This window comes from Polyodon spathula, chromosome 8 (genome assembly GCF_017654505.1).
Source record: "Polyodon spathula isolate WHYD16114869_AA chromosome 8, ASM1765450v1, whole genome shotgun sequence".
Lineage (NCBI taxonomy): Eukaryota > Metazoa > Chordata > Actinopteri > Acipenseriformes > Polyodontidae > Polyodon > Polyodon spathula.
The window spans coordinates 15,387,946-15,410,905 of record NC_054541.1 but is presented as its reverse complement, the minus strand read 5'-3'; positions in this window follow the sequence as shown (position 1 = coordinate 15,410,905).

Below are 22,960 nucleotides of genomic sequence, written 5' to 3'. Positions count from 1 at the left end.
TTAAAGTAGTAACAAAACCCATGTGCAGAATGTGACCAGGTCCTAATTAATTAGACCCTTGCCACACGGTATTAAATAGATTTAGTTTTGGGGCTCAGTTAGTTTTGAGAAGGCTAGAGAGCACCAAGTTGTGTTTGCAATGAGATAGCCATTGCTTGGCTGCTGTGTTTTGTTGAACTGTTTATTTCATTGTAAAATAAAATGCTCAAGAAGTGCTGAACTGCAGTCTTCAGCCTCTGTGTCTGAGTTATGAGTTATTAAAACTGACATCCTCATCAGACCAGTACTTACCTCTCTATTACAAAGCTTGCTCTTTAGCTGAATGGTAAATGGTAAGATAGTGTGCTACCATATCAGTGTTGTTCCAATCCACTGGTTCCATTGGTAGTAATGCTGGGGCCTGCTACTGGTTCTACTAGCTCGGGTTTCTACAGAGTATAACACTGGGATTATAATGGCATCCCTCAGGGACTTTGTTTCTCACTCCAGTAAGGGCAGTTCCATAAAGGAAAGGGTCCTTGCTTTCCCATGTCGAGAACGTTTTCCCCTTTGCACATTGAGGATTGAAGGAGTCCGCTATAAGCCTGGCTATCAAACTCTTTTCTGGTACTTCTCCCCCTTTTAAGATATTCTGCTAAATGCGGTTCTTTCTTGTTGAATGACTTCATTTCCTCAGGTGGGTGAACCTGAACTGTGAAGTGAATTATACTGGATAACATTCCAGGCAAGTCCAGCGCACTGTGGGCCACACTCCAAAAACACTCCAACTTTGAAACGCTTCTAATGTTGCACAGCAAGCAAGAAACAGCTGGAGAGCACACAGGGACGCCGCCATAACCCTTCCAATCTGTTTAACTTCAAAGTTTTTTTTATAGAAAATAAATGGTGTTAACTTAACACAGTTGATAAATGCTTTGTGAATATGTCCCATTTAAAAAATAATAATAATAAAAAAAATATATTCAAATTGAAGTTTGTGTTAAATATGGCAGGGCTGGGATTAGAATCCCCTTACTAAATAAGACAGGTGTGGAAGGTGGCCCGGTATTAACTGATGGACTGATTCTCAATTAATCCTGCTATAAAAAGCTGGAGAGCTAGTCTTTCTCTGTCTTTGTCACCTCCATGTCCGGTATTTATTCCATATGGGCTCGGGACATAGGTGACCACAGTCTGTTTTTGTTATCTTACTAATTTATCAATAGAATTTAACCCTTCTGCTGTTACTTCGTTCAAGTGCAGCCGACCACTAACCCATCTCTTTACCAAGGTTACCTTTCTATACATTTCTGCACAGGCTTTATCTCTCCAATTACTCTATGCCAAAAGTCACCTCCAATAAACTGGTTTAACATGGTTTAACTGGTTTAACATTACCAATATATTTTACTGTCATATGATGTTTCCAATACATTTTTATCCTACAGCAGGACCTCCCTTACAGAGGGAGCAGCGCTCGTCTGCTTTGGCCAGCTTTTGTCTTATTAGCTGAGTTTGGTTTTGTTTTTCTGTTTTTCTGTTGCTTCTCCAGTCTGAATATGTACCCATGCTGTGCCATCACTGGTACTGACACAGGTCTGTTCTGTTTGTAAATAAACCTGCGTGCCTGTGTGGTGTGTCAACCCCAGCCTCTGTGTCTATCTCCTATCTCGTGTAGAGGATCCCCAAGACCCTATTACAGTCCCGTAGGTATCATTTTTTTCTTATGCACGGCTTCAAACAAACAATTTTAGATATATTCAGAGATGTGTGTGTCACATGGTTTAACACTAGAACTACTGGACGACATATATACCGAGAACTACTGGAGCGGTCTTTTTAACTGCTGTATTAAAATGCGTATAAAACTATTGTTGCTTCACACTACGAAAATGTTCTGTGTTCTTGTTTGTTTCCCTGCAGGATTATGTTTGTGACGCTGTTTTTGCATCTTGCTTGGTACACGTCAGGGACACCTGTTACAACACAAGACTTTGGGGTGGTGTTGGAAGGGGAGTTATGATTGGTTACATTGTTTAAAATGTTGCAAGTTCATACAAATACGGGGCTATACAATGGGGTGGTTTTAGCAGCTTAGATAAGACTTTTGGGAGGAGTGGATGCTTATGACACTTTGTGGAGCAGTAGAGAATTACAGTGCCCCAGATTTGTTTGTTTGACCTTTTTATTTTATACAAGTGTTTTCTGTTTGGTGTTTTTTTTGTGCCTGAGTTTGACTATTCAACAGTAATTTCCATCTTCAGTCTTGCAATAGCTGGGTTGCTACACTATTATTCTGTAACTTGTTATTTTAGTTTTTCAATGTAACCATGCACAACAGGACTAAATTAAAAAAGGGGTTATTAAAATGTTCAAAAGGTCAAAAGATGGATCTTACAACTGTTCAAAACATGGATTACACTATGTAACACAATTTTTGTTCCTGGGTAGTAAGTGTTATTTCCTAATTGCTTATGCCTCAAAAGTATAGAAAATGGCTATTATTCCCCACAAACTTTGCTTTTGTGACCAGGACAGTGATATTTCAAAATATCACTATTTCCAATGGGAAAACGGGCAAATGTGTGTCTTTTCGTTCACATAAAGTCAGAAAAAAACAACATGAATCCAAATTAACATGTATTTATACTAAAGTAATACAAAGATGACTACAAAAGATTTAGAAGTGAGTAGTTTTTCGAGATTTACAATTATACTGTATTTACAGACTTTATGTGAACGAAAAGTCACATATTTGCCCGTTTTCCCATTGGAAATAGTGATATTTTGAAATATCACTGTCCTGGTCACAAAAGCAAAGTTTGTGGGGAATAATAGCCATTTTCTATACTTTTGAGGCATAAGCAATTAGGAAATAACACTTACTACCCAGGAACAAAAACATTTTTTTTTTTGTTACACAGTGTTATTCAAAAGTTCAAAAGATGGAAAATAACTGTTCAAAATATGGAATGTAAAAAAAACAAAACCTTGTGGAGTCTAGTTTGTGCAATCAACACAGACGTGCCACTTCTGTACATGTGCAGTGTACAGTGCTACAGTGGTGGCTGTGTTTGTTATCACTTTCACTGTCATTATCACTAACCTCATTGGGATCAGAGTAAGTTTCATCACTGTCGTCTACCTGTAACTCTTGAAAGTACGCAAGACTTGCTGTGCACTCCTTTGCTGTGTTGGTTTATTTATTTTCAATAGACAATAAGTATTTTTTTACAGTTGTTTATAAATCAATCACGTCTCAAAAAAAAAGTCTCCTGTTGTAGCTATTCAAAATAAATGCTCATGTAATCGATCTCATGTGCACTGAGCCAAACCCACTGTTTTTACTATGTCAGTCAAAATGACAGCTCTGGTAGTTCCAGTGTTAAATCATGTGAAATAATGCCTAACATCAGATGAATCAAATTGTTCTAAATTACACTGGTTTGATAAGCAGATGCAGAGCTCAATCCCAGGCACTTGTTATATAAACCGAAAACTCCATCAACGTTCAGCGTCTTGTGGTTATTTAACACAGATGAAAAGCAGTAAACAATTCGCCTGACCCCGTCAAATTATATTAGAATAACTACAGTGCTCCATGAACATTTATGGAGTATTCCTTATAAAAATGTCCCATAATAAGAGCACAGCAAAGTGTAATAAAGTATAGGCAAGCACTGTAAATAATACCGAGGTACGGTAAAGCATATCAATAACCACAGAATACCAGGGTAAGTGCATAGTATAAAAAGTACAAGAATACCATGGTCAACCTTTATAAGGGATCCTATTTGTATCTGACATTACAGACTATGCAGAGAAAGGGGGTCCCAATTATCCACCCTCCATACTTTATTTGAGGAAGACTCTCAGTTTCCTGATTGTTCTTGACTATATTCTTCCATAGCTTGAAGTGAACATGCTTCACCAAACCAACGTCTTGGAGGTCAAAGCATGTCACTGGCTGCCAAGCTTGTCAATCATTTGGGGAAGCAACTGGTTGACCAGTGACAAGACAGAAGGTGCTGTGGAGAGAATTACAACTAGGAAGTGCAATTTAAACAGACGAGATTTAAGTAAGACATACAAATGGAAAAATCCTGGTAACACACATTACGTGTCGCTAATTACTATGTGTTTACAAAGTAGTTATTTAGTAGTTACATGTGGACTTACAATGTTATTATGCATGCTAACCCTATCCCTAACTCAAAACCTAACAATTTTCTGATACAATTGTGTACTTACATATATCCCTATATTGAATGGATGAGCACAACTGGTTTGTGTGATGGGGTGAAAAACCTTCACTTGTAAATAGTGTTGATTTTGATCCCTAATGTGAATGCTGTTGGTCAGGCTGAATTGCTTAATTCATTTGGCAGTTTTGCCTGTCCCTCCTTTATTTAAGCCTGGCCCTTTGTGCTGTAGTTCTGTTTTGGACTCTAGGGAGAGGCTGTCTCCCTGTGTGCGCCCCTGCTCTTCTACACAGAGCTCTTCTGTCAGAGACCTGTTAGGCAGCTTTTGTTATTACTTGGTTAAAGCATTTCATTTTTCATTTAATGAAGGTGTGCAGCTGTACGTTTGACCCACGCCGTCTGACTCCTGCTCCAGTGTTTCAGCACTGGCTACCTTCATCCACAACAAATAAAAAAGCAAGGATAAGGTTATGCAATTTTTTGGGGTATAAATGTGCTGCCTCTTTTCCTATTTTGGATTTTGGAGCAATTTCAGTTTATATAGACTGTGGAAAATGAAGAAAAAAAAAGTTTTTGCAGCAGTCTCTTTACAAGGATAAAAGAGAGCGGTAGATTGAATTACTATAGAAGGCACTTAACAAAATGAAGAACAGATGGGGCCAAATGCAACACAGAGACTGGAGAGTTCAAACCAAACTCTGTTACTCTGGGTCAAAGCTCCAGCTCCAGACAGGGACCCTTTAAATAACTCAATCACTCCAAATTCTCGTCTCTGCAGATGTGAGAGACCTGTGGGGCTGCTTTCTATAGTTTGACACAATTCATCTAATCTGTGTTTGAATCCTGCATGGATCACAACTCAATTTCAATCAATCTAACCTTGGCAGTCATTACTCAAATAAACTCTTGTACTGTATTTAAGATTACGATAGCATGATCATTTCCCTCTTTGACAACTACGATTCATTCCATAATATAAAATAAAATAGGTAACACTTTGTATTAGGTGTCTTTAATTACTGTGTGTTTATATAGTAGTTACTTAATACATACATGTTTACTTACACATAATTACAATGCTATTATGCATAGTTATAATGCACTTAATGTGTAAATATTTTTGCATTATCTAACTAAATTACACATTAAGGGTCTAACTACAAAAGGGCGCTAAACTTTATGGTACACGATAATTGCAATTACTGTACAATTTATGATTTCCATATTTACTATTGCAATTTTGTAAATACGGGTATCAAACTTATCTAGCAGCAAGAGCCATTTAAGTTAGGACTGTTTACTTGATGGGCAGCATTTTCCATGGTTTCTTAAAGTTAAATACAGTCCTTTTCTGTGATTGTTGTTCATGCTTAAACTTAAAAGTCTTCAATAACATTACAATTAATATTACCTGCCAATTTGTTAATACGCACAACAACTGTGTTAAAATAACTTTATTTTTAATTTTTTAATTTTTTTGTGTTACTTTTACGTCAAGACATACAGCTGATTAATGGTTATTGCTCTAGAAATAAAGTTGATCTGAATTGCTTCCTTTAAATAAATTCCTTTCTAAAGAACAATATCTAATTATGGAGAAAGTGCATTTAACAGCTTTGAATTGGGGTAAAACGTTAAGAAGATATGAAAAGTGTTGTCAGTTAGAACAGAATAATACAATTGCTTTTTTTCTGCCTCCCCATTTTTTTGACCACCAGCCCCCACTGTTATACATACATAATTTACATAAAAATAGGATAAATAAACATGTACGGGGGGAACAAATATTTGCTGGGGGGGAACATGTGTTTACACCAGCACAGCTTTCAGGACCACCTCTCAAAATAAACGACCCAACACAGCAAAATTAAAAACCTGCATAATCTTTGGGTCTGCCTCTAAAAGCTCAATTTCACTCAGGAACTCATGTGATGGATGATTTATTAAAACATGACGATTACTACATTATACACATTTTACACTACATTCTTTGGCCTTTGGCAGCACCTGTAGAAATTTGCTTGCAGATCAGTGGAGAGGCTGACTGTAGGAAAGCCATGGGCAGGGGGGAGGGTTGCCGCCCTCCCCGTTAGACAAGCCAAGAAGCAGGTGGAGGCTGGGGAGGAGAAGATGAACTCTGACACACAGCGAGGTTGTAATGGAGTGAGGTGTGATACAACCCCCTTCCTTGCTGATCACCACAACATCCTGGTTTGCCATTTAGTCTGATACTGTGTACCTGACTCACAGAATTGCCGTGTGAGTCTCTACTTCCGGAATGCTGCAGATTAGAGTGACTCGATGCAACATGAGCTTTGATAATGAAAACATCTAAATCTCCAAACTTTAAATAAGGATTTCACAATCCAGGGGATACAAGAGTCATAAAACATCAAAACATAAAAACAGTCAGGTTTGAGTGACTCACTTATGCACATTTTTGCAATGTTTGTCACAGTAAGCACATCCATCACACTGTTTTGCTTTTGTTTACTGAGTTCCATAAGTGAGTGTTTATTAACTACGATATGCTTTTGGTAGTTTAACTAACTAATTGAATTAACATGTTGTCTGTAATCTGATTATAAGCATAATTATTAGGAATAATTCCCCTCTGTTGAGCCAATAGCCTCTACCAAAAATGGACAACTCACCATTACCGGGATTCAAACCCTGCTGGCATGACTCACCCTGCTCTGCAGGAAACTGAGATTTTACAAATAGAGCCGATGGGGGCCAGAAAATAAAACAAACATTAACTACAAACAATACAAACAATATTATTTAAAAAAAAAAGTAAATACTGTCAATAATACAAACAAATTTAAAAACCTGCTCACATGATCTTGTATGTCCATGCCAAGGAGTTCACGTTAAAGGGAATGCTGCAGACTGGATTAGCAGGAAAGCTTTCCCAGCTGAAGTATTTAACCTTCAGCAAAGCTGCTAAGGATATGGAACTGGTTAAAACCCCTGCCAGTGTCTTCAGTTTACACGCATGGCAGGAGGAAATAATAAAGGGCAGACACAACACCAAGTTTAGTAAAACTTTATTTTCAAGAGATATGTTTCTAGAATAATATATATATAATATTGAATGACTATAGGTTTTTGTAAACACTTAACATGAAATGTCTCTAATTCCTGTGTATTTACATACTAGCTACTTAGTAAATACATGTGTACATAATTACAATTTTATTATGTATAGTTACAATGTACTTAATGTGTACATCTTTTTGCACACCATATCTAAGTACACAATTGTATCAAAAAAGGGTTAGGGTTAGGTTTAGAGTTAGGGTTAGGTTCAGGGTTAGGGTTGAAGGTGAAGAATTTTGCCCAGAGGGATGGTGCAATTAGCTATGTGCAATTTAAGATGGATGGTTTATGTGGTAAGGCTGTACTGAAACTTGTACTTGCTGAGTAATTATCTTTAAGACATCATGATCAAACTAACTAAAACTAATTTATATATTTAAGTGATTATTTGGCTTACCTTTCTTTTATTCTTTTGATACAATTTTTTTTTCACTTTAATTATTTTCCTTAGTAATACATCATCTCTGCAGTGAAAATGTCAGGGCCTAGAATAAGATGTAGATTTTATTCCAAACAGCTTTTAAAACACTCAATGCAGAAGTTAATTGCCATTGATTTGTGCTCAGTTGCAAAGGTGAAGGAAGGACAGCTTTTCTTGTTTTGAAATCAACACATTAATAAAATCAAATACTGTGTAACTGTCTACAGCTCTTTTTATAGCATTGTACTTCAAATGTGGCTGAGCAATTTAGCTTCCCTGACTATTATAAAAATGAAGAGAGTATAAGATATCCCTGTGTAGTATAATATAGAGTAGACCTTGATGTGATGGAAATGACTTCACATTAAAGTTAGCTATACTGTTTAATAACTCTTCCTGGTATTATAGAGCAATGTGTAAATGTATACCTCAAGATTTGTCATTTATATCCTTTATATACCTACCTGCCTGAACACATCTGGGTGTGAGATTTTTCAGTCAGTAATCAGTGATATAGAAACAATAGGCACTCATGTGAAAATGTTAATTAAGCATCTTAAACAACTTTTAAAAAGTCTCGTGTGGCAAATCAAAGTAATTAATTAAATTAGACTATCACTCATTTGCCTATTCTGACAATTTTCCAAGATTGTGATTTAATATGCACAACAAAGCATACCACAGAAGCAATGGGGTGTTCTAATTCATGTGCACACTGCTGAACTACAGAAGCAATGGGATGTTCTAATACATGTGCACACTGCTGAACTACAGAAGCAATGGGGTGTTCTAATACATGTGCACACTGCTGAACTACAGAAGCAATGGGGTGTTCTGGTACATGTGCACACTGCTGAACTACAGAAGCAATGGGGTGTTCTAATACATGTGCACACTGCTGAACTACAGAAGCAATGGGGTGTTCTAATACATGTGCACACTGCTGAACTACAGAAGCAATGGGGTGTTCTAATACATGTGCACACTGCTGAACTACAGAAGCAATGGGATGTTCTAATACATGTGCACACTGCTGAACTACAGAAGCAATGGGGTGTTCTAATACATGTGCACACTGCTGAACTACAGAAGCAATGGGGTGTTCTAATACATGTGCACACTGCTGAACTACAGAAGCAATGGGATGTTCTAATACATGTGCACACTGCTGAACTACAGAAGCAATGGGATGTTCTAATACATGTGCACACTGCTGAACTACAGAAGCAATGGGATGTTCTAATACATGTGCACATTACTGAAATACAGAAGCAATAGGCTGTCCCCCACCTCCATCATCTTTTAAAAGCAGCGCATCATAGTGTTACCAGATTTCCAGAGTGATAAAACAGGGACTTGACAAATCACAAGGTACTTGCCCATTCATATGGTGTCACTATAATCTGCAATGCAGTAAAAGATTTTGAAGAGCACAGAGGCCATAGATATCAACGGGACTTTTAATGCATGCATATAACGAGGGATGAAATGCATTTTATTTTGTGGCAAAGCAACATGTAAAAGCCTAAATAAATAATGATTTGCATGCCTCATAGCTGGCAACGGTCTTGTATATACAGGGGGATTACAAAATAAGTTTACCACATCAATAATATGGTGTGTTGATGTGGTAAACTTACTTTCTAATCACCCTGTAAATTAAACCAGTTATAAAAATGGCTGTGTTCATCAAAAGACAATAGAGACTGGCTTGACTTCATGAAATGGCTTGAAATAATAATAAAAAAAAAAGGTCCAGGAAGTTAAACAGAATATGAACTATTAAACAGTTAATCAGAATTATTAAACAAGGTCATCAATATGCTTTCTTTATTTTATTTCCTGTATAATAAATTACTGCGCTGTCAGCTTGCTGAGCACACTGCTACAGTTTTGTGAAAAAAAGTGAATACAAAACAGCAAAACCAGGACGATTTTTAACAATTTTACTGCTTAAGGTCACAGTATGTGCCATTTAAGTGATATCAAAGCAAACACGTTCTTCTCACTGTTTCTTCTTCAGCTGAAGCATAACTGTGTCAAACAATTAGGCTAAAGTGACAGTGGCTCGAAACACCTCATCTAAAATGCTGAGCATTGAGTCCATTGTTCTAGGCTCCTCCCACAGATCACCTTATCTCCAAACCCAATACATTAATAACCTGTGCGATGACTTCACCGCCCTTGTTCTGAGTGCCATGGGCAAGGGAAACGCTCCTCCAGCAGCAGCACTGGCCTGTTCTTCAATGTCACTTTAAACCCTTGCTTCGACAATGAAAATAGGAAATCTCTGGGAAGCAGGCAGTTCCTACTATTTAACAATCCAGACGGGAGTTTAATAAAAAAAAAAAAAATATCTATATTGTTGCGAGAGATCAAATTAATTTGTTGTCATTCGGGCCGGCAAGAGGAGAAGGTGGGGTGGGAAATATATGTTTGTTTGGTTTTTAATGCTGAGTTTAATTTCAGATAAGTCGCACTGCGAGGGAAAGGAGGTTTATATTAGTTTTTTAAAAGACACTGCTCAAATAACTAAGATGCACAGAGATATCTATCAACGCTGAGCATGTGAACAGAGGCACTCACCAGTGCTAGGGTTATTGTCCATGGTGATCAAGCTGGGGAAGGGAGGGAAAGTTTGCAATTGGGACCCAGTTTCTGAGCATGGATTATAATGTTGGATATTTGTGTAACAGGGTGGAGGCTGGGTGGGAACCTACGATCCTGTGCAAGCGAGTGTCTTAACCGCTAAGTAAAAGAGCATGTAAGGATAGTCTAGTTAGCATGTGTTAAACTAATCTGAACTAGTGATGCTTCCATAGGCACATTGATATACCACATCTAACAATAATAAAAGGAAACCCGGAACGTTATCCGAGGCTCAGTTGTTTACTGCACGGGTGTCTAACCTCTGTACATTACATGGTACCAGGACTGCGGTGCATAAAAAAATAAAAAAATACCCACTAGCAAGTTTAATATATAGGTTATACAATCTGTTATGACCATACAATAAATTGTTAAATCTATTTTTCTTCGTCTTTGAAAAGACCTGCTTGTTAAAGTCACTAACTCTGATGCTTCGTTATTGTTAGACATGTCCGTTCTAGCCGGTTGTATAGATGAAAAAACGTGCCTTAATATAGCACAAACATTATCAACACTATCGGCCATGGCATTCTCGGCATACCCAGGATAATGTGCTTACAGTTTGTGTCGACCGGAAGTCTCCATTTTCTTAGTATACGTTTTTGAAATCCAAAATTGAATCCGGATGTTCATTAGCATATATCAAAATAACAGGTACTATTATTTATATCAACAATTGTATTTCCAATATCAACAATTCTATTTTTTATATCAACAATTCTATTTTCTATATCAACAATTGTATTTCAAATATCAACAATTCTATTTTTGATATCAAAAAATAACATTGATAATTGTTGATATCAAAAAGAGAATTACTGATATCAGCAATACATTACTGATATCAGCATTAAAATTGCTGATATCAGCAATTGAGGATTAAATGTTAAAACGGCTTGCCATACTATACAACCCCAAGCAAAGTTGCTAGATTATCGATTCACTTAACAAACATAAGAACATAAGAAAGTTTACAAACGAGAGGAGGCCATTCTGCCCATCTTGCTCGTTCGGTCATTAGTAGCTTATTGTTCACAGAATCTCATCAAGCAGCTTCTTGAAGGATCCCAGGGTGTCAGCTTCAACAAGATGACTGGGGAGTTGATTCCAGACCCTCACAATTCTCTGTGTAAAAAAGTGCCTCCTATTTTCTGTTCTGAATGCCCCTTTGTCTAATCTCCATTTGTGACCCCTGGTCCTTGTTTCTTTTTTCAGGTTGAAAACGTCCCTTGGGTCGACATTGCCAATACCAAATGTTGTATGTTTGAATCAGATCGTCGTATAGTCTTCTTTGTTCAAGACTGAACAGATTCAATTCTTTTAGCCTGTTTGCATATGACATGCCTTTTAAACCTGGAATAATTCTGGTCGCTCTTCTTTGCACTCTTTCTAGAGCAGCAATATCTTTTTTACAGCGAGATGACCAGAACTGAACACAGTATTCAAGATGAGGTCTTACTAATGCATTGTATAGTTTTAACATTACTTCCCTTGATTTAAATTCAACACTTTTCACTATGTATGTTGCATCTTCAAAAAAATCAAGCAGGTTAGTTAGACATGATTTCCCTTTCCTAAAACCATGTTGACTATCTCCCAGGACACTGTTACCATATAGGTAATTTTCCATTTTGGATCTTATTATGGTGTCCATAAGTTTGCATATAATAGAAGTCAGGCTTACTGGTCTGTAGTTACCTGGTTCAGTTTTGTTTCCCTTTTTGTGGATCGGTATTATGTTTGCAATTTTCCAGTCTGTCGGTACCACCCTTGTGTCAAGAAACTGTTGCATGATCTTGGTTAGCAGTTTGTAAATAACTTCTTTCATTTCTTTGAGTACTATTGGGAGGATCTCATCCAGCCCAGGGGATTTGTTTATTTTAAGAGCTCCTAGTCCCTTTAGCACTTCTGCCTCGGTTATGCTAAAGTTATTTAAAACTGGATAGGAACGGGATGACATGTGAGGCATGTTGTCCGTATCCTCCTTTGTAAAAACTTGTGAAAAGTAATCATTTAATATATTTGCTATTTTTTTCGAGTGACCTGCTAATCGTAATGACTTGCTAAAACTAGTGAAGCCACTTTGTTAGCAGAGGCGAATGACATTTTATCATTATATAATGAAGCCGTGAACAGCATTGTCAATGCTATATTAAATAAATAAATACATTATTTAAACAATCAATGTACTAAATCCTTTTAAGTTATGTATAAATTTACAAAAAAGTTAATGTTAATCAATTACATTAAACCGACTGTTAATAATCCAGACAAACGTAAATATAGCACTTTGAAAATGTGTTCTGTGCTGCAAGGTTTGGAGAACATGTTTCTCTAAAAACTGTGTGTGATGTCAGAAAGACAGCTGCCAAGAGCAGCAGGTGCAGCAAGCTCTGGATAACAGAACGCAGCAATTGAAACGTGTATTCTGTATCGTTGACAGTTTTCTTCAAAACCATTATCAAAATACAGTATCAGTTCACAAAACGATCTTCCTCAGACACTTTGTTAAGGCTGCAAGTACCATCTCTTGATTTAGAAGATGCATTAACAGTTGTATAAAGGAATTACGATAATTGCGGTGTAGAACAAAAGGAATAATACCGTAATGTACATAAACCGCGATAAACCAAAAAAACGGTAAATCGACCCATCCCTACCTGAAAGACCTGGGGCCTGGGCTCGTTTCTATATCATACGGTGTCGTATCAGGCTAGGATGACGTCGGGAGCATAATAGAAGCAGAGTTTCTGTGACGTTGATCACACAGATTGCAGGTGATAACTGATAACGATCTTCCAATGCAGAAACGAGCCCCCAGTTGTTGCTGTCTGAGCAAAAAATAAAAATAATGAGCTCAAATGAGTTACAGGTGATGGACTATTGCTGGAAACAGCAACTTAGTGATATAAAAACTTCCACTTGGTTCCTGTTCCAGGATGTCCACTGCTTCTCTTTCACCTGGCAGACTCTGTAGTAGATAATCGAAGGCACCAGTGGCAGTGTCCTGCCCTTCCAGTATGACTGATGCTCAATGAGAAATACTAGAGTAAAAAGATTGTGCCAAAATGAAAATATGAAATAAATAAATAAATAACGAAATACACTACATAAATATATTTTTCTATGTATATTCTTCTGGTGAGAAGTCAGGGGGCCAAAACATGCCCCCCCAGTGCCTTCGAATAAAAAAATGTGAAAGGATCTTTGAAAGTAGTGAGGCTGGGAGACCAGGCATGAGAAAAAATGGCACCAGTTAAACGTGTTTTCACAGAGACACACACACCAGACAACATGCAAATGAAAACTGTTCTGCAAAAAAATCCAGATGTAGAAGCAACAGCAACTATTGAGTTCTAGGATCAGAATTACCCTGGAATTTGTTAAGTAGTTGGAGTATTGCCCTTCATATACAGCATTAGATTAAAAGACGTAGCCTGTCCAGTAGAACATGCTCCAAGGCGAGTACCAGTTCCCTTAAGACAAGAATTGCAGAACGACTTAAAAAGAATGGTTTCATTGAATGAAATGAAACCAGTAGAAGAGCCTACTGAGTGGGTCAACTCGATGGTCTGCGTGAAGAAAAGCAATGATGCATGGAGCCTAAAGATCTGAATGAGAGTATATTGCAGGAGCATTATCAGATTTCAAAAAGGGAAGGAATCCGAAGCAAGATGGCTGGAGCATGGTATTTTACAAAATGAGATGCCTCACATGGGTCCTGGCACCTGCAACTAGATTGTGAAAGTGCTAAAATATGCATTCAACACACCTAGCAATGGAAAATATATTTGGAGGGCTGGAAGGAGTCAGAGTCTTCATTCATGATGTCATAATTTGGGGTAAGGAAGAGCACACTGCCAGAGTGCATCAATATGCACTGAAGCTCAATAGAGAAAAATGTCAGTTCAACAAACAACAGACTCCGTTCTTGTGGGACATATTGACAGAGGCAGGGGTGCAGCCAGACCTCAGTAAAATTAAAGTTGCGTATGAAATGCCCAAGCCAGAAGATAAAAAAAGCAGTCCAGTGGGCTTAAGGAATGATTAATTACATGAGCAAGTTTGTACCAAACCTATCAACTGAAACAGCTGCCCTTCGAGAATCACTGCATGCCGAGAGTGAATGGTCACGGCTACCAGCTCATGATACAAAGTGGGAACAGTTGAAACAGATACTGATCACAGAACCACTAATATCATTATTTTATCCAAGCAAGAAGACCAGAGTGTCCACAGATGCATCTAAAGGTGGACTGGGTGCAGTGTTACTACAGGATCATGAAGGAGCATGGAAAGCAGTGGCTTACGCTGCTAGGTCATTAATGGAGACTGAGTGGCGATATGCTCAAATTGAGAAACCATATTTAGGCCTAGGGCTTGGCTTATGAACAATGCCACTCCTATATCTTTTGCCACAAATTGAAATAGAGACAAACCAAAACTATTGATTGCAATATCAAAGCAGCACGTCAATGACATGTCACTGCAAAGGTATGACTATGAGCTAAACTACAAGCCAGGCGAGTATTTAGTTTTGGCAGTTTATCTACACACTGTCATGGAAGCACTACCAGTGTCCCAGACCGAATAGCTGAGGAAACAAACAAAGACATACAGCTGCAGAAGGTTATTTAGCAGAATGGGTGGCCAAGAGGGGCCTGCCAACAATGTTATGCATTTCTAGAGGAATTAGCTTTAACTTGTTAAAGCAAATCGGATTGTGGTTCCAACAGCTGTAATACAAGAAGTACTGCGGTGGAGGCGAGAGCAGCAGGTAGTATCCCTCTATCCTCGGGGACTGACGCGGCTCTCCCTTTAATCCCAGGAAAGTGGTGCTTGAGTCAATGCAGGGAAGACAATGCTCAGGGGGTAGTGCTAGCTCTGTGGTGGCAGCTCCTAGTCCTCTTCCCCGTGTGGTAGGGATGGAGGCAGAGGCAGCTCCTGCGCCTCTCCTCGTGAGAGTGATGGTGAAACCAGCAGGTATTCTCCCTCTGTTGGTGGTGGAGGAACCAGCAGTCATTCTCCCTCTGCTGGTGGTGGTGGGAATGACAGGTAGTCCTCCCACAGTGGTGGAGGTGGAACCAGCAGGCATTCTCCCTCTTTGCTACAGGAGATAACGGGGCTTCTCCCTCTTGCCCTGGAGACAGCGGGGCTTTTCCCTCTTGCACTGGAGACTGCTGGAAACAGTCCCTCCCAAATCTGCAGCCAGGTAGTTGACCACTATGGCTGCAATGTCTAGGAGGGATGTTGGATGGTGTTGCTGTTCCCAGGCCTCCCAGTGCTCCCTCTCTTGGGCCCACAGGAGGTTGATCATAGCAGGGAGGGCCTCCTCAATATCCCTTTCAGGCTCCGTCAGCCAGTCTGCCTTGGAGGATGCAGATGCAGCTCCTGCTCCTCTCCCTCGGATGATTGTGGTGGAGTCGGGAACAGCTCCCTCTTGGGCTTTCGATGCACAGGCTCCCCCCTTCTAGGTGCTGGATGCACAGACTCCCCCCTTGTGGGCGCTGGATGCACAGGCTCCCCCCTTCTGGACACTGGAAGCACAGGCTCCTCCCACTCAGGCATAGGACATTCAGGCTCCTCTGTCTCTGGCAATGGAGGGGGTTGGTCGCGTGCTATGTGCCCAACCTCGCCAACGGCAAAGCGCCATTCCTCACCTTTCAGGCAGGTGAGGCAGACATCCAATGTCATAGGGACAACAGTCCTGCGTTGCTGCTGATGCACTGGCTGCTGCTACTGTTACTGCTGCTTTCTCCGGTCGCTTCTTCACATTTTATTTGTTTATCTATTTATTTCCAAAAAAATATTTGTAATCCCTTTTTTTCCCCCAAAAGAACACTTCAAAACTTCACACAAAAAACTTTTTTCTTTTTGTTTTTTTTGTTTTAAAAATAACAACAACAACAACAACAAAAAAAAAAAACGCTGTCCTTCCCTGGTCTGACTTGTGGAGGCTGGGTTTATCCCTCTTCAGACACCATATGTGACCAGGATGGCTTTGCAGCGGTGACATCAGACAAGAAACAAATATCAAAACAGTGAATGGCGGGGCAAAACTGAAGCACAATGGCACTTAGTGTTTTATTAAATAAACAATAAAACAAACAGTTTGAACAAAACAAGGCACAAACAAAAGGGGCATTAGCCAAACAAATAATAAATAAGTATCATGCTGGTTTTCAGCCAGCATGTATAGCAATTGTATACTCTCTTCTACAGACTTGCGTCTCTCCTCTGACAAACACAACCCTGAGCGCAGACAACTGCAGGCTATTATATTCTCGCTGAGGGGTTAACTGGCTATTAATTAATTACCTTATTACCCCTCAGCCACAGTCTGCACGAGATTAAATAAGGATGTGTGACTGTCAGCTAGTTAAATCAGTAGCTGATCAGTCACGCATCCTCACAAGGTTTTCAAAAAAAAAAAAAAAAACCTGGCGGACAGCGTCTCGCTTGTCCGGCCTACCAGTAATAATAATAATAATAATAATAATAATAATAATAATAATAATAATAATAATAATATCGATCGGCTTTTGCCGTCTCATTAATACATAAATCATAATACAAAACAATAATAAATAAAGAGGCGGGACACTCCGCCACACAAACCATTCTTTTCTATGCATGCTGCCTTCGTTAAAATGACAGTAAATGATGTCCACAACATGACAAAATCACACAGAAAAGCTCCAGTGAAAGCCCCAGAAAAAGGTTTTGAAATATATATTTTGAGCTACCTCAGGTGAGTTCTTTTATTTGAATGCTTGCATCTTCAGATTCTCTTTGTATGCATATGTAACTGTGATGGCAAAGCCTATAGTTGGTATACTTGATTTATGAGTACATTGAAGCCAGTCCTGGTCTTTATTCCAACCAGGTCCTAAATTAGTTAGTTGCCTCTTAACTACAAATTCAGTTAACAACATTAGAACCTGCATGGAATAAAAACCTGGACTGAATTGGATCTCAAGTTGAGTACCACTGGTCTAAACTGTACTATATCACCATAGTAACATATCACAGTCTAGTAACAGGGACTTTACTAACTTAACAACCATGTTTAAAACTGAAGAGGTTATATTGTGTAATTACTGGATTCTAGTTACCAATTCAAGCTGAACTCACAACAGAATTGTATTGGGAAAAGAAAGTTGAAATAAATACGCACCAACCGAACAATCCAGAAAACTAACGGGTATCGCCATTAACAAGATGTAGACATGAAGTAAAAGTGCCAGTATAATTGAAACCGTATATGCACAACACCACTATGTGCAAAGAGCCTATTGTGTCAGAAATGAGGAATGGTGGAGGTGGGGCGGGGGGTTAGGGTTAGGTTTAGATTTAGGGTTAGGGTTATATCCTGCAAAATAATTTACACATTAAGTACATTATAACTATGCATTATAACATTGCAATTATGGGTAAGTCCACAGTAATTTGAGAAACTTCATGTAAAGTGTTACCTAACATTTAAATACTGTAAAGTAAATTACTTACATCAAAGCCTTCTAATCTTCTGCTTTTGTCTGTTTTTAATGTGGTGACTGTATTTATAAATGTTGAAACCCTCACTGGCACAATGCACTTTTAAGAAGTTTTTTTTTCATGGCCCTTGAACCCCATCGACCTCTTATCTCAAGGATCAGATGCACCACAAACAGATGCACGGTGAGCGCAGGTCTCGTGCTTTATAATGGCTAGATGCTTTAGGGAGGAAGGTGGAAAGGGTGAAGCATCTGCCTTGAGGGCATGTTTAAGACTGGATGGAATGACTCGCATTCCTCCCACATTCTTTAGCTTGGACTCAGATTGACAGAGTGGAGATCAGATTAATGAGACGGCACATCCGGGGGGAGGACAACAAAACTGGAGCACGGACACATGGGAAAACGAGCAGACTTTCACACATTTAAACGGACGGAATGGTTTGTACCATACATATATATATATATGCTATATATATATATATATATATATATATATATATATATATATATATATATATATATACTGAGTGTACAAAACATAAGGAACACCTTCTTAGTATTGAGTTGCACCCCCTTTTTACCCCAGAACAGCCTCAATCCGTCGGGGCATGGACTCTACAAGGCATCAAAAGCGTTCCACAGGGATGCTGGCCCATGTTGACTCCAATGCTTCCCACAGTTGTGTCAAGTTGGCTGGTAGTGGATCTCTACTCCAAATAGCTTGTTCCATCGCATCCCACAGATGCTCAATTGAAAGAAGCAATTAACATAATTTCCAAATCTGGTACCTGGCATGCACCTTCACTTCTACATGTTAAAGAGGTTACTTCGATTTTTATTATTATTGTATGTTTATTTGACAGACGCCTTTATCCAAGGGGACTTACAGGTGTTACAGGGCAGTAAGTGGTTACAATGTAAGATTCATATTTAAATACAGTATAGCTTACAGTAAGTGCAAATAATACTACTAAAGTACAATAGGATGCAGCAAGTAAGGATTACAGCAAGTTATATCTACAAAGACATATTAGTAGTGCAATAGTGCAAATAGTGCATTAGCTGAGGATCCAGTAACGTGATGCTTAGGTCAGGCAAGTCCAGTGCATAGTAGGAGTAAACAGGTGGGTCTTGAAGAGGCTGCGGAAGTCAATGAGAGACAGAGCAGTCCTGAGGTAGCTGGTTCCACCACAGAGCGATTGTTGAGAAAAGACAAACCAACCCGATCTCGAATCATCCATGACATACAGGCAGTCATTTTCAAAGAAGCGTCATTAGCTTCCTGAGGAATTCATAGAGAAGCTTTTACAATTTCAGTGTTTCTAACAAACAGTACCAGCTTGGACAGATCGGAAATGATGATCCGACCCTCGTATTTTTCGACATGCCAAGCAATACCATAGTTCACAAATTGGGAGAAAAACTGATGTGAGTAATCATGACTGGAAATGAGAAGCAGCACATAACTGTAGTGCTCTGTGTGAAAGCAGATGGCCACAAACTGCCTCCATATGCGTAATTGAGGTTGTATCTTTGTAAATGCAGATTTATTTTATGTTTTATTTTATCTTCAAATTGAGGGTGGGAAATTTGGTCTGCGTCTTAAATTCGAAGGAATGTGGTAGTTACAATGTACTTAATGGGTACATTTTCTGCATGATAAAATCTTCATCTTAGCCTTATCCTAACCCTAACCCTAACTCTAAACCTAATCCTAAACCTTTTCTGATACAATTGTGTACTTACACACACCCTGCAAAAAGATTATGACCACATTATCTTGGAGGCCAGTTTTACTGTTGACTCCATAGCTCCACACTCTAAGTACAGAAAAATAAACTTTTACAACAGATCTAAGGTATTTACCCTACAGCATGGAAGATATTGTGCAAACTCAGATATGTAGAATAGGATCCAGACATCTCCTGTACGCTCTGCTTTGCATTTTTCCAAGCTTTAGCAGCCCTTTAGATTGCATAACTTTTAAACTGTGTTCTTTTACCACACCTTCCTCTGCTAAAGGAAATGCAAAGTTTAAATTGTTTAAATTGTTTTATTGTTTTATTGTTTAAACTGTAGCTATGAACCACCCTGCCCACCTTGTGAAATCAGAGAAGTCATGTCACTACAAGATCTTCATCTGTATGAATGTTCTTGGTGGCCTGTAGCTACAACCACAGAATGTGTGACAGCAACATATGTCTCAGGCTTGTTTTGGCAAGGGTTCAAATGTACAATGTGCACTGCTGTGCATTAGAGAGGTTTATAATGATGTTTAATTATAGAGTAACATAATCAAAATAAAACCTGCTAGTTAATGCATTCAAATACCAACAATATTTACAGTACTGTTAATGCAAATCATTTTGGGATGTGTCTGATACTGTTAAGACATAATCTATAATAGATCATTACAGTGCCTGCAGGCTTAGTTGTCTGTTGGAAACTGAACTCCCTTTCCCAGAAGAGTGTAATATTAGTGTTATCTCACATTTGTCTTTCCCATACTACTAGAGTGGTTGATTAATTGTACATGTGTCATTGATTGCTATACAGTAAAAGCCTGATTGCCCATACAAATACAGTTTTGTATAAAAGATAGATAACAGTGATCAGTTAAAAAAAAAAAAAAACACACCCAGAGTTTATGAATTTAAGTCAACACACAATGAGCTAGATTCTCCAAATTGTCATTAGAGCAATTTTTATCTGAAAGGAAAAAAAAAAAAAAGACACCATTACAGTTCTAAAACCACTTAACCCTACTAATTGCCACAAAGAGCTGCTGCATTTATTCAAGGGAGACGTTCACTTGATGTATGGGATGCATACGTCTATCATCTAATCAGTGAATCAACCTTGAAACAGGGAAGAAAAATCAAAACGCTTGCATTCCTGGTGGCTGCACCAAGTTGATCCAGCCAGCTGATGTTTGCTGGAATGCTCCATTTAAAGCAAAGTACCGTGAATTCTACGAGGAGTGGCTGGAACACTCTGAACGAGTGCAGGATTGAGCAGCATACGGAGCTCTTTGGAATCCTTATATAGAAATGTGAATTGTATTGTATTGTAAATGGATAAAAACATCCCATTAATAAACATCTTCAGACTATTTTTTTTTTGCCTACAGATGATCTATACATGGATGCAAGCATATTTATACCCTATCTACGTTACCTTAATAATGCAAAACACATTGAAACCGCTTTTCAAAATGTGGTCGTGAACATTCAGGTAGGGTGAATATGGTGTCGGAGAAAAAAGTGATTCCTAGAAAATAAATAATATTTTGGGGTACCACTGTACTTTCTTCTTAAAATCCCTTGAGGAGGGGATGTTAATATATTCCAGGGTAACAAGAAAGGACAAGGGTCTAAAGATGGGAATCTTACCTACAAGCGACGACCAAAAATGAAATATTTTCTGAGTTATGGGTCCTGTAAAGGATCACACTTGTCTGTTGCTGTATTCTTATTTTGCATCATATCTGACAGAGGCCTGCAATTTTGCACATTAAGTTCATTTTTTGCATTTATTTTTTCACAGGAACACCGTATTTAAACAACTTCATTGTTCAGTATGATGTTTAGCATAATGGGATGTGATAAACATTGGCGCTCACAATAAACAATAGAGAACACCCTCTTCTGAGGACAGGAGGGGGATTTCACAGCCACTCTACAACAATAATGCCAATGTTTCAAATAGAAAAAAATATATTTTTTATAGTATTGAGACCATATACATCTGAAATGGTTTCATGATGGAAAAATTTCACAATGAAAAAAAAACAAAACTTGTAGAGTCAGTTCTTTACAACCAGGCTCTGCTTTCCACTCTTGGCTTGAGATCACCCACAATGCATTGCGTGCCACCACTGTCTCAGTCGATTGGCGTTAAAATAAGCACAATTGCACAGGTGGGGCAACATGTGTCAATAGACAAGTTACTTTGTGTGAATACACCCTATGGAAGTTCCATTAAAGGTGAAACGACTTTCATAGGAAATATTTCATTGTCAGCCTGGTCGGAAGCATTTAAACTAGAAAGGAAGGGGGGAGAAATCAACAAAAAAACAGAAGGGAGACCGCATCAAAACAAGAACAACAACTCAGGTAAGACAACCATTAAATGTATTTATCTAAATGCTAGAAGTATCAGAAACAAAATTCTAGAACTTGAAGCTACTGCACTAACAGGTAACTATGATGTGATAGGTGTTACAGAAACGTGGTTATCTGAGAGTGATGGGGACGAATATAATATTTGTGGGTATACACTGTATAGGAAAGACAGGCAGGACAGAAGAGGAGGAGGGGTAGCGCTATACATAAGAAACAGTCTTGAAGCCCAGGTGTTAAACCTGGACAAAGAAAATAAAACCGAATCAATATGGGTCAGAATAACAGACAAAAATTCAAAAGGCATAATAATAGGAGCATGCTATAGACCGCCAGATTCAGACGGTGAGCACAATAATCTGTTATACAATGACATTAGAAATGTGTGTAGCAAAGGAGAAGCCATACTAATGGGGGATTTCAACTTCCCCCAAATAAAATGGGAAAACCCAGTGGGTAGCGCGAAGGATGAAATAGAAATGGTGGAAATGACAAATGACTGCTTCCTAACACAATTTGTGAAGGCACCCACTAGAGGGGAGGCATGCCTTGATTTAGTCTTTTCAAATAACGAAGATAGAATAACTAAAACAGAGGTCAGAGAACCACTGGCAAACTCAGACCATAACATGGTCTCATTTGAAGTGTTTTTTAAATCCCCAAAAGTAAAGACTAAAGCTAAGGTTTACAATTTTAGAAAAGCAAACTATGAAGGCATGAAACAGAGACTAACAGAAGTAGATTGGAGTAAAATAGAGAAAACACCCACAGAAGAAGGATGGTTGTTCTTCAAAAATGTAGTACTAGAGGCGCAAAACAATTACATCCCTAAAGTAGACAAATCTAAATGTAAAACTAAATTGCCAAAATGGTTTAATAGATCAATTAAAAAAAATATTCAGCGAAAAAAGGCACTTTACAGAGCATTAAAAAAGGACCAAAAAGAAAGTACGCAGAAAGAGTACACGGAACTGCAAACGCAAGTCA